At 37.3% G+C, this 13,284-nt stretch overlaps 1 protein-coding gene and 1 long non-coding RNA gene across 11 annotated transcripts in view; one reads left to right on the top strand and one right to left on the bottom strand.

Moving 5' to 3' along the window:
- LOC124267650 overlaps positions 1-13,284 on the bottom strand; it is a 148,995-nt gene that overhangs the window by 34,736 nt on the left and 100,975 nt on the right. The window lies entirely within an intron of this gene.
- Positions 1-13,284, top strand: part of LOC124267644 (caspase-8-like) — a 148,230-nt gene that overhangs the window by 25,154 nt on the left and 109,792 nt on the right. Inside the window, exons 1-2 of one of the 8 annotated variants that reach the window (XM_046702609.1) lie at positions 1,800-1,901; positions 2,285-2,419. The exons of 5 other annotated variants lie outside the window; for them this stretch is intronic. The gene's annotated coding sequence lies outside the window, so the exon portion shown is untranslated. Of the gene's footprint in view, positions 1-1,799; positions 1,902-2,284; positions 2,420-5,141; positions 5,309-13,284 lie in introns of those variants that run through there. 2 more of the 8 variants (XM_046702608.1, XM_046702611.1) reach the window with 2 other exon arrangements.

Here is a 13,284-nt window from a genome sequence, read left to right on the forward strand (position 1 = left end):
TGTAATTTTCCGTAGGTGCATGTAATTATATGTTTAGTTTACCGTGACAGATATAAACAGCTGAGCGACTAGGCACGACATTAATGTGTGGATGTGGTTGTTATAGTGACCAGCACACCTATTGTGTCATCAATTGTTGTACTGTGGAATACATCAATGCTGTACCTGAACTATTTCTGAGAAAATATCCCTCTGGGAAAACCGATCTATTTATATTTCTTACCTAGTCACCATTCAGATGTTAACAATAACTCGTTCCCCATGAAACCAGTATGTAGAAGTGGTTGTTATAGTGATCTACGATTATGTTAAAGGTTGTGGCTATGTACGGGATTGTTTTGTCACCCTGCAGTTGTTGCAATGTCACTGTGTACCTGTTTATTTGTCTCTGTATGGCTGTGGTTTTGTCACTGCGTAGTTGTATTTCTGACATTTTGTAGATGTGGTTTTGTTACTGTGTATATGTTGTTTTCTCTCTGTGTAGCTGTTGCCACTGTCTAAGTTTTTTCTCTCTCTGTGTAACTGTGGGTTTGTCTCTGTGTAGCTGTTGCCACTGTCTATAAGTTTTTTTCTGTCTCTGTGTAACTGTGGTTTTCTCAATGTGTTCACGATCCCATTACAAATGATATATGACAGTGTAGCTGTGATTTGCCACTGTGTAGATGTTGTTTTGTTACTGTGTAGTTCATACAGATCAGCTTTAGACAAAAATTACTGTAAGTGTCGTAGAACGTTTTCATAGAAACGATTGTTCTCAGAATGATTTTACGACTTTGATTATCTGTTCAGTTACTTCTGACAGGGGCGTCTATTTAAAACAAAACCTGACTACAGAACAACTGCTACACACTGTCGATTAAGGATAGCACGGGTTAACCAGGTGTACATACTCTTGTCAGTAGTTATATTCTAAGACAGCATAAACTCTGAGTATTAAGTGATATTGAATGTCATTCATCACATCAACGTAATATTTGTTTTAATCATACAAAGTATTATTATGCATCTTATTTTCATCAAATGATGTTTTGTTTTTTATAAAATGTACTCATTTCTCATAAACGAAATTATCACTTTTTAATCAGGCCTGTAAACTTTTTAAGCTTGATTGGTGACAATTAGAAATAGATGGAGTTGTTAGTTTTTGTGTGGTGTCTTGGGACTTGCATGGCACTTGGTGTTTCTTTGACAACATTATTTTCAGGCAACGGTAAAGTGAATATTGCTGTCTGCGCCCACAAACAGCATTCACTCAGTTACCACTGTATGTTGGTAGTCTGGCTAAAAACTCGTCACCTATCCCTCATATGTCATATTGTGATGATATTTGGTACAGTGTTGTTATTACTTTATTCTTATCTGCAATGATGGCTGACGTTCGGTGCTACGTCATGCTCAAAGACGTGCAGGTTGAGACTTCAGTGGCAGCGGATATGATGGGACATTGCTGTAGACAGAGTGGGACAGTTCAGAATTACGACGCGCTGTTCCAGCCCTCGCATGCACAACTTTCGATAATAATTATTTCAATGGACCCTTATCATGGAGCATGCATACCTCTTTATTAACTGGACGGAATGTTAGTGCTGTTCCGTCATTTGTTGGCGCTACGTCAGTTCAGCGTTAAATGGGTGGTGGGAACAACGACGACTGGAATCGACTAAGTATAAAGGTGTAATGTAGAGTACCTAACTGCAACATGGCAAGCACTATAGAAGTTGTAGGATAACTCTGTAAGTGCACAAATACCCAGTTTTATCTATCATCAGGAACACATTATATTTGGAATAGAATATCAGCAATATATATCAGCAAAATGGAAGTGACGGGTGTCACGGGTGATGCTCAGATAGACAATTCTCTCGTCACCGGTATTAATGAAGGTCAAATGTGATCTATTGGTGAGTTTACTGATTTGCTAGAGCACATCTTTCTATATCACAATGCTAATTCCTACGGTTGTCCTTGTATCTAAACATAGATCCTTACTACAGACCCGATTAAAGGATCCCCACTCTACATATACCATGGGCATGTGTTTATGAATCACCGTGAGAGGTGGGTGTGTCCTGTCTCACCGACGGCAGAATGTTCATCTGTTCGAAAACTGAGGAGAGTTGACCATTGTGAAATTGAAATCATCGCTTTTGTCATACAATCATACAGTCATAACATGTCTGATGCATCAGGAAACCATTAGACATCGAATGTGATGATCAACTCAATAGGTTTTCTATCTGTAAACAATGTACGTTTTAACGATATATTTAATACGGTATTCCAGAAAACAGACAGCAAACATACCACATTGAAAGTGCCCAAGGTGTCGTAGGTGGACAGGACATGCGAGGCGCATCAGTGGATCAGAGAGGGGTCACAGAGGGAAGATCAGGACACATAGGATACTTCAGAGGAAAAGGTAAATCTCCAGTCAATTCGCTTTTCTGTACGTAACTTATATTCTATATATTCCTTTCTTCCATGATCAATACTGCATTAGGTGCCAAAAGATTAACTATCGAAACAAACCTTGACACCAACAATGAAACTTCGACGTAAGCAAACATTGTTTTGGTTAATATGGTCTCAATTAGGAAAATAAATTTACACATGTGGTTTCATTTTCAGACCTTTCTGAGGTCACTGAAGAAGACATTGTTGGTCTTCTGCGGGAGAGAACTAGCAAAACACATCCCACTGTTCCAGGAACATGGTATTGATGGGGATCTCTTGTCCCAGCTCACAGATGTTGAACTTATAGATTTTGGGTTTAGCGAATCATTTGAAAGGAAGAAAATACTGAATCTGAAGAAATGTCTTCCGAAATAGTACATCTGTTGACTCACCTCGACTGGAGATCATGTGCTATGCCCTGTTCATGTAAATGTTGTCAATGCTATAATAAGTGACCTTGCTTGCATTGGTCCCCAGAGTCCTTCTTTTCTCACCTGATCATAAATAGTACATTTAGCACTCGGTCATTACATGTCCTGTTGATGTAATAAACACAGTATTTGAAACACAAAATCAAATGTGTTATTTTATTGAATGAAGTAAAAGCAGCATCTACACCGTCATCATTAGTATGCAACTAACTGGGTCGTGAGAACCGTTTATATGTGGTAAATGTATATCATAGCTCGATGCAAAATGATAATGGTAATGCTGTGATATACTTTAATGATATCCGTTCAAAGGATTTGTGATAAATCAATGACATGCCATATGCTGACTGAAGTTTGAACTCATTCCTGCGCGCACGCACACAAACACATGCGTGCGCGCCCAGAGATCCCACTTTCCAAAATAACCTTGTTTTATGTTTCTTCCTACAATATTAAAGTAGCTTATTCTTTGGCAGTCACGTCCCAAATGGTCATGATAACTAACAGAAGGAATTAACGCTAGAAAAAGTCCACAGAAAGAGATTATGCTGGGAGCACGCACATAAAATGGTCAGCAAAATATCTGTATGAGTGTACTAACGTTACTATGTAATATATCTTATTATTTTAAATCTTCAGTGAGCCTCTATAGCAAACAACTTTCTCTATCTTCTACAAACATTTTGTACGCATAAACAAAAGTATACAATTTGTGTTATCTTAGTGCGACGAAGGCTTCACCTTGATGTAAACCCACTTCCACCCTTGCAATACACAATGCCATTTTAGAAAGTGGTCAAATGTAAGATATGCTACATTTGGGATTACATTTTCTTAGTAAAGCACAGATTCTAGTACTTTTGGGGTTGAGTCCCATCCGAGATTCTGGCCCACACTCTCAGAGTCAGGCACCTAATCGCCAGCACACAAAGTCAGACGTCTAGACCGCTCAGCCACCGCGCCATCCACAAACAATGGAAGTCGGACAACTGGTAGTCTAGACTGCGAATGTTTGAATTAAAGAAAAGAAAAAAGGTGACTGTTGTAGACGTAATATATCACAAATCGAAGAACTGCAATAAGCAGGAGAATGGAGGAATCTGAAGGAAGTACATTAGGTGGTATTTTTAGATACTTGAAAATCCATTGTCAGAAAGTTTATTGTTCGTTGCTGTAAAAACTAACGATTTTAAATGAAAAGCAGCGAGAGAATGGTAAGAGACAGAAACCTTTCCTCAAAATGATCTGAACATTAGCTTAATCATGAGCTAATGCTTATTTTGGTCACAGGTGTGTTATTGAAATGCCCTCCATATGTATACCAGAAAACCTGACATGGCTGATTCAACCTTGCTCAAACAATTTCTCAGAAACTCTTGGTTAAAAGACCATGCTTGATTGCACATCAAACTGTGTGAAATATCAACATCAGTCTTCTTAAGCTGTTGAAGTTATTCCTCTTGCCATACAACTCTGTGGGGAGACTTTTGCCACTCTCAATCAGCAGAGATCTAATTAATAAGTTCATTAGGCGGTCTCACTTAACACCTAGCATTTTACAACTTCACAACACACTTGCTTTCATTTCTGAAAATATGTTCTGAGTCTTTGCAGATAGATATGGAAGTATCTATGCTCGCCACTTTATGAACATTTGCCCAATGGATCATGTAAGGAAGATTTCAGTGATGATAAGAATTCAGTTCAAACTTTTGATGTTATTATACTTCCCATCAAAGGTTAGACTCACTGAAAACACTCACTATATGTTATGCATATATGTATGGTTACATCGAAGATTGACCTCTTTACTAACTTGGGGGAATCAACTGCAAACCTTATGCAGATGAATTGAACGAGGGTCATGCATCAAATTGGTGAAAAGCGTGTGCAAATATCGTGCATGTGAACAGTTGCGTTTTGGCGTAAGGTTTTGTTAATAATTCGCCAATTTCCACTCATGTTTGTCATTTATTGAACTCATGGCAACAATCTTTTCAACGTTACAAATTTGTTTTACAATACATCAGATCATGTGTAAACAGTAACAGGGTGGAATATTTTGCAAGATCTAGCTTAGAACAGTTGCCTGAAGTAAGTGGCTATATTTACACTAGTGAGTCTAAACTTTTGAGGGGAGGTATAGAATCAAAATGGTATTAATTCCGGTTCTCGTAATGATTAGTGTCAAATTCCGTCCTTTAAAGCCAGAAGATGAAATGTCATGATGGAAACATGCTCTAATGTCTACCAGCCAGGTGCATTTGTCCTATTGCTTTTCATGTTTGTTCAGTCAGGTTACAAAATGTCTACGTATGACATCGCGGTCACTGGTGTGACAGGAGGCACAGCGAACCGGTCCAATACTGCTGGTATCGTCCACGGCGGGATGGGTCATAACGTCACGACCAACCACAAACAAGGTTGTCAACTCATGATCTCTAAAGTAGTTTATGTGTCAAGAGTGTTTGTATCATATTCATGTGGTCACTGAGATGTTTCTTGATTAGGTCTATATGATTAAACATACCGATAAGGTGATACTAGTATATGAAAAGACATGGAGTCTTTATTTGGAAATACATTCTTCAATAATTAGTATTTAAGTTCAAATGCAATAATAATATGATATTCTGCATATATTTTATTTTCAGTTAATGAAAAGTAGCATTTCCTTGTGTCTTCTGTTGAAATATGCTGCCATTTATACTTTACTTATTGGATAATTATCAACAAAAGCGCAAATGCTTTTGATTATCATAATCTTTGTTACAATAGACAGCTCATTGTATGATCCAAATATCACAACCATGTGTTAATCATGCCTGGTTAATGATCCCGTAGAAAAGTATATATGAATACTTAAAGTACTAATAATCATATTCCATCCCAACGTTGTATTAATACAATTTTAATTTCTTTCATTTCAGGAAGTCGAAACATCACAAACCAGGGTAATATTGGTAATATTGCCACAGGTGACAACCACAGTGGGGCCATGTCCGCTTCAGTCGGTGATCCGACTAGTGGCACTAGAGGTAAGACGTCTCCCGGACAGATTCCTATGGTATTGCCGCCTCAAGGAATAATATGTACACTACTTTGAGAGTTTACAATGTTGACCTTGTCTGTACACGTGAACAGAAGACACCTATTTACACTAAGACGCGCTCGCCCCTTCACAGGCACACACACGCACGCGCAAACATACCTACAAATATATATATATATATACATATACTATTACTAACATACTTACACACACATATACATGCATACGTACACACATTAATACATGCACACATTATATACATACACACATCACATACATGTACCTCTAATATTAATGAGATGTGTTCTTAAATGTATCAGCATATACGGTCGCAATTTGAAAACCGGTTCACCAAAACCTTTGAATGTATCCCTACACTATTGGGGTAACGCTGTTTTTCAGGGCATTATCATTTGCAGAAGCCCTAGGCCTGTTCACTCCCCTATTCCGCTAACATGGATGGAAATTGTGTTGAAAAAGACAAAAGTAGCATCATAACTTATTGTATTGTAAGTTTACTTCAAACAACTCGCAACGGGCTGTTGACCCAACACTGTTAGATCATGTAACAAGATTTATGACGTCATTATGGAGCGTGACGTCACCTGCTCTGACGTCATTTGACAACACACCTGATAATGGCCCGTCGTTGAGGAATCAGTGGGCCATTGTCATTTGCAGCGGCCCGCTCATTTCTAATAACTGTTTACGCGTCGCCGATATAACTACATTTGCGGCTATATAACCACCGGTATACGTCCCCAATCCGTCAAACAGAGTACAGTTATCCCCTAAATTAAGTTTGGCACTGGTTTCCGAAATTTATCAGAACTTAACTTCATTGGTATGAAACTCATAAATATAATGAGTGATCAAAGCATTTAATACATCACCTTTCTGGCAGAGACGTTGTTTAAAAATTAAAAAAGCAATAAAACATGACAAACTAGAAAATATTTTTAGTGGTCTTACAGAAATGATCACATCCATCCATCCAAATGATTTTTATACTTGACAAATTTTGAATGAATATTTGCAATTGGAAACATTTGGTCCCATTTCCAGGTCCAGGCATCGAGCTGATGACAGTCGAAGACGTTCAGAATCTGATGATAAGAGAACGTTTTCCTGAATCAGTACGGAAGAAATTTGAGGAAAACGGCATTGATGGCAAATACTTCGTGAACCTTTTGGAAGACGGCGTTTTGGATGCGCTAGGTATTACGTCACCTCTTGATAAAATGAAGATAAAAACCATTCTGGTAAAACCTTCGAAATAATCCAGTTGACTATTTAATTGATGGTCACATTTCGAGTTGACTCTGTTTAAACCTTTAACAATGTACACGGCATGGAACATTAACTCTGAAAGTACCAGAGTATTAAGTGATATTGAATGTCATTCATCACATCAACGTAATATTTGTTTTAATCATACAAAGTATTATTATGCATCCTATCATCATCAAATGATGTTTTGTTTTTAATAAAAAAGTACTCATTTCTCATAAACGAAAGTATCACTTTTTAATCAGCCCTGTTGTCTTTTCAAGCTTGATTGGTGACAATTAGAAATAGATGGAGTTTTTGTGTCGTGTCTTGGGGCTAGCATGGCACTTGGTGTTTCTTTGACAATATCATTGTCAGGCAACAGTTAAGTGAATATTGCTGTCTGCGCCCACAAACAGCATTCACTCAGTTACCACTGTATATTGGTAGTTTGGCTACGAACTCGCGACCTATCCCTTATATGTCATATTGTGATGATATTTGGTACAGTGTTGTTATTACTTTATTTTTATCTGCAATGATATTTGACGTTCGGTGCTACGTCATGCTTAAAGACGTGCAGGTTGAGACTTCAATGGCAGCGTATATGATGAGACATTGCTGTAGGTTGAGTTGAGTTGGGTCACATCGGCATTATTCCAGCCATATACTAACCTAGAACAAGTTTGCGTTAATAAACATTAGAGACATTGCTGTAGACAGAGTGGGACAGTTCAGAATTACGACCCGCTGTTCCTGCCCTCGCATGCACAACTTTCGCCAATAATTATTTCAATGGACCCTTATTATGGAGCATGCATACCTCTTTATTAACTGGACGGAATGTAAGTGGTGTTCCGTCATTTGTTGGCGCTACGTCAGTTCAGCGTAAAGTGGGCTGTGGGAACAACGGCGACCTTGAAACAACTAAGTATATAGGTGTAATGTAGAGTACCTAACTGCAAGCACTATTGAAGTTGTAGAATAACCCTGTCTGGTACGCGAATACACACACCTGCATGTACGTCGATTTATAAGTGTTTAAAAGTTCATTCACCTAGCAGTGTATCTCCAAAGATCAATCATCACTTTTCGAATAGCAATGGCAATCAAACGAGTGCTGTATTTTGCGAAATGACACATGTCTCATAGATTTTATAGGAAGGTTTCAATGTCAGTTTAGCCTCTCACCATGCTGATTACATAAGTGTCAAACGAAACAGATTCCAAAGTGCGAAACAAGGCTAAAACGTGATGTCAGTGAATGGATCATTTACGTGATCTGATTGCACCGACATTCTACTGCGACCCCTGCCTTTATTAAAAATAGAAAATTTACTTATAGGCCAGGGTAAGCTTTCACTAAGCACTAAGGTGATCGTAAGTCACTAAGGTAAGCTTAGTGCAATGTTAAAGGAGTTGAGGTTAATTTTAGTAAAGGTTGCTTCGTGAAAGGAGCCCCAGATCATATAGTTACGGAAGCGTAGTAGGGCTACGGAGAGAAAAAAATTGGTCTTACTGTCTGCTACGTACGACTTAGTATCTCTAACGTAAGACATATTAAGTCCTACGTAGGAGATATTTAGTACCACGTACCACGTATGACTTAGTATCTCCTACGTTGGACTTACGTAGGACTTACAGGTCACTTACACTTATCATTTTCCCTTTCATCTACCGGATATATTTATTATCTCTTACGTAGGAGATATTAATGAGATAGTATCTCCATGATGTGAAATGCCACAAACCCGACAAACTGTAATATATATTCACAAGAAGATGGTGACGTTGTCGTTTATCGTTATGTCCTACGAAGGAGATACTCTGCCCTACGTAGGACTTAATAACTCCTACGTAAGAGATACTAAGTTCTACTTAAGAGATACTATGACCTACGTAGGACATAATGAAACTAAAACAATTTTCACCAGGGGCCTACTACGCTTCCGTATATCGTCTCCATTATCCGACGGAGATAACCTGGGTGCAAAAGGCAAAATAGGTGTCGAACAGATCACCGAAATTCACTGTCGTTCTGCTGTAGCGGCTGCACATGCCACTGTTGGTGTCCGGGGTCGAAGTGATGCTTTTTGAGCGTGCCGTGCCATTTTCACTACATGGTAAATGGGGCATCATGGTCAAAGGGCAAATGGGCAAGTGATAGGCTGGACAAACACAAAGAAAATGATATTCATCTTCAATTAGATTCAAGTCACACATTTTACATATTCTATAGTCTTTTCTCTATTCCAATATATCTACCTGTTTCTATTAACAAATCATGGGAGGAGCAACGTAATTTTGTAAGGGTGATTCTATATTTGCTTACATTTAAATATGATAGATAGGTTTCATTGTATATAAATAGCTTAACATTTCTGTAATAGAAACATTTATTGGTCAAGCCAAGTCTGGAGATATATATCTTGTAACCTTTGTATAATGGATATGAAAAAATTTGGATGCGAACCTATGCACTGTTCTAGCCATATATTACCGAAACCAGTAGAACATAGTAAATTTTTGACATCTGTGTCCCAATTACGTTTTCCATTTCTATCGTACAAAATCGTAACATTTATTGGGTAATCTGTAAGATGGCATATTTAAGATTTTTAACCAATATTTTACTACTTTCATTTTAGATTCAACAAATAATGGAAACCTACCACATTCACCATAAACCATTATGTTTGAAGTAGTAACTTTAACCCAAAGGAATCTTTTTATTGCATATAAATGTACTTTTTTTAGTGTATCAAATGTTTGTAGTCCCCAAACCTCAGAACGATATAGAAGTATAGGACTAATCTTAGCATCAAAGATTCTAAAATATGGTTTGTGTGACAAGTCACCTAGAATATAATTATATCTAATAATACCAATTAGTATTTTCTTTGCTTGCATCGATGCATTTCTGACATGTAAGGACCAAGATAGGTGGTCTGTAAAGTAAACTCCTAAGTATCTGTAAGACGTAGTTGTTTCTATCATTTCACCTTGATAATACCATTTCTCTTTTGCAGCAACTTTACCTCCATCCTTGAACACAATTATTTTAGTTTTATCTCTATTTACGGTTAGTTTCCATTCATGATACTATGTTTCTAATTCATTTATTTCTGCTTGTAACCCGCGAATAGTGCTAGAGAGAAGTGTGATATCATCAGCAAATACTAGAAGAAATAGCTGTACTATATCTAGATGTAGCTGAATACCATTTGAACAGTTTTCATGAATCTGTATTGCTTGTTCATTGATAAGAAAGAAAATAAAAATAGACTCAAGATACAGCCTTGTCTTACTCCTATTTGGCTCTGAAACGTTTCAGATATTTCATTATTGTTTATCACACACATCTTTACGTTATCATAAATAAAACTTTTAAAAGTTTACGCATTTTACGGCTTAAGGAATGATTATCTAGAAGATTCCATAACTTTTCTCTTTGAACAGAGTCGGAAACCTTTGCAAAATCTACAAAGAGAACATAGAATTTGGTACCTTTCTTATTTAAGTATTTCTGCATAATTCAATGTAAAACAAATATGTTATCAGTAGTAGTATATCCTTTTCTAAAGCCAGCTTGGGATTCGCTTATCTTTCAAAGGATTCTGCCCAGAATACTAGACGTTTATTTATGATGGCAGTGAATATTTTACTAAAGACACTTAGAAGAGTTATCCCTCTATAGTTTTCAGTTTGATTTTTATCACCATGCTTATGAATAGGTACAATGATACCAATGAACCATGAATGTGGAAATTTTTTTTTTTTCAAGAATGACATTAAACAATCATTCAAGATATTGGAGTAGAATATCTGATGAGTGCAAGAAAAATTCGGAGATAGTATCATCTATTCCTGGTGATTTGTTCAGCTTCAATTGTCTAATACTATTTATGATTTCTTCTCGAGTTATTGGAGCGTCAAGTATGTCATTTGTCATTGAGTTATTTATATCACATCTTTGACAATAATTTTTATCGCCCTGACTAGCTGTATAGTTATTCATGGCATCATTAATTTCAGATGTAGAAAACAATTCTTTAAAATCGGAATTCCATTCATTGATCTCAATGTCATTTGTTTGTCTTGCTTTCCCATTCAATTTTTTCAGCGAAGACCAAAACTGTTTAGAATTGTTATCACTATTTTCTAATTGTTGTTGTTTCAGTTTCAAATAGTCACTTCGTTTTTGGTTACAAACTGCATTATACGATTTTCTAATGCAATGGTTATCTTCTAGAGCTCGATTTACGAAACCTATTTAAATATTTGCATCTTTCTTTTTACAGTTTATCACATTCTGCATCATGCCAAGTTTGAGCTCTGTATCCTCCCTTAGCAGTTCGCTTTTTTCATACCCGAGGCAGCTGTGCAAAGTGCTTCTACAATAAGGTCTATGCTCCTATCAATGTTAATAAATAAGAAATGTGCTGACTGCCTTACTAACTCTTGAATACTTTCTGAGAACATATTTTGTCTGAAGAGCTCAAGTTTATCATTATGCCAAACAAATCTATATGACTGTTTCTCAGTTGTTGTATGTTATGTGTGAAGCGCATGTAACTTCATAGTAAGAGGAAGATGGTCGGATTCTGTGCGGAAAGGGATTGAAAGTCAAGCACACTATCAAAATTGATGTTGAACTTAATATATAATCTACTACCTTCTTCCGTTATGACCAATGAACGTAGGGTCGCCTATTTCTGAGTCGGATCCACATCGTCCATTCATTATATGAATCTTGAGAACTGAGATCTTACAGCCGGGTATGACGATGGACTAAGATGGACCGTCGACTCACCTTGCATGCAATGCCTACAGGCACAATGATATTTCATGCTTTTTCATGCGTGTTGAAGATGTCTCCTCTATTGATTAACATCTTACGTGTTTGTCTTTCATAATGTGTATGTTGATATATGCAAAAGAGTGTCATACCCATAAAAAAGCTTAAATCAGCCATCGTATTAAATATCTAAATGTGGCATGACCACCGAAGATCGACAGGACTGGATGTTATTTGTAAATTGTTATGACATGCCGTTTACTTCCCCAGTTTAATTCCCCTAAAGAAAATCTTATCTTAGCTGATATCTCAATCCCCCAGCTCGACCCCAACCACCGTCTGCGACACCCGTCCTGGTTTTGCTTTTGAGGCGACCCCTCCTACCTGTTTCTTTTATAGTGATAGTGAGACTCCGTGGTAGTTACATCCTCAATAGTTTCAGTATTAAAGTTATTATTTTGTACGTCAGTTATCATTTACAGTACAACCAGAAATTATTGAGAATTTAAGATTGTAAAATTGTTTATATTTTTTTTCACTCATTACTCACGTATCAAATGTGAATATTAGCAGAACATAACTCCAGATTCAAAGACAGGTGAACAGTTAGTATTTTGTCAAGTCACCATGGGCAGCAATGCAGGCTTTAATGTGGCGGGGCATACTACTGATCAAAGAAGTTAGAAAGTCGTGGTCCATGCTGTTCCAATATCGGACCACCTCTCCTTTCATTTCAACAATATTTGTCAGATTTTTCTTATTGACACTTTCCTTCATAAGTCCTCAAACATTTTCTATTGGATTTAGGTCAGGGCTATAGCTTGGCCAATCAAATAATGTCATATTTTGGGTCGTTGTCCTGCTGGAAAATCCAAAACTGTCCATAGAACACGTGAGCAGATGGAAGTAAATGTCCCTCGAGAATATCTGAGTAGCGCTCACTGTTCATATTCCCTTCAAATACACAGAGGGGCGTTGCCCCTAACGCAGATATGCCACCCCACACGTTAATTTCGGACTGTGTTTTGGGCGTTGAAACAGCCACACAGAACTTTCATCTGAGACAATCACATTGTCCCAGTTAAAATTTCTATGCTGTTAGCACCAGTTCAACCTCGCTCCTTTTGTTCAGGTTTCATGATCGGAGTGAGTGAGTGAGTGAGCGAGTTTAACGTCACCTCGGCAATATTTCAGCCATATGGTGACGAGAAATGTTTTACATAAACAATAAATTAAAGCTAAATAATCAGTCATCGAAGGACTGTAAAATAACTAGAGTA

This window comes from Haliotis rubra, unplaced genomic scaffold, assembly GCF_003918875.1.
Source record: "Haliotis rubra isolate DU_JTF1 unplaced genomic scaffold, ASM391887v1 Scf1328, whole genome shotgun sequence".
In the NCBI taxonomy this organism is placed as follows: domain Eukaryota; kingdom Metazoa; phylum Mollusca; class Gastropoda; order Lepetellida; family Haliotidae; genus Haliotis; species Haliotis rubra.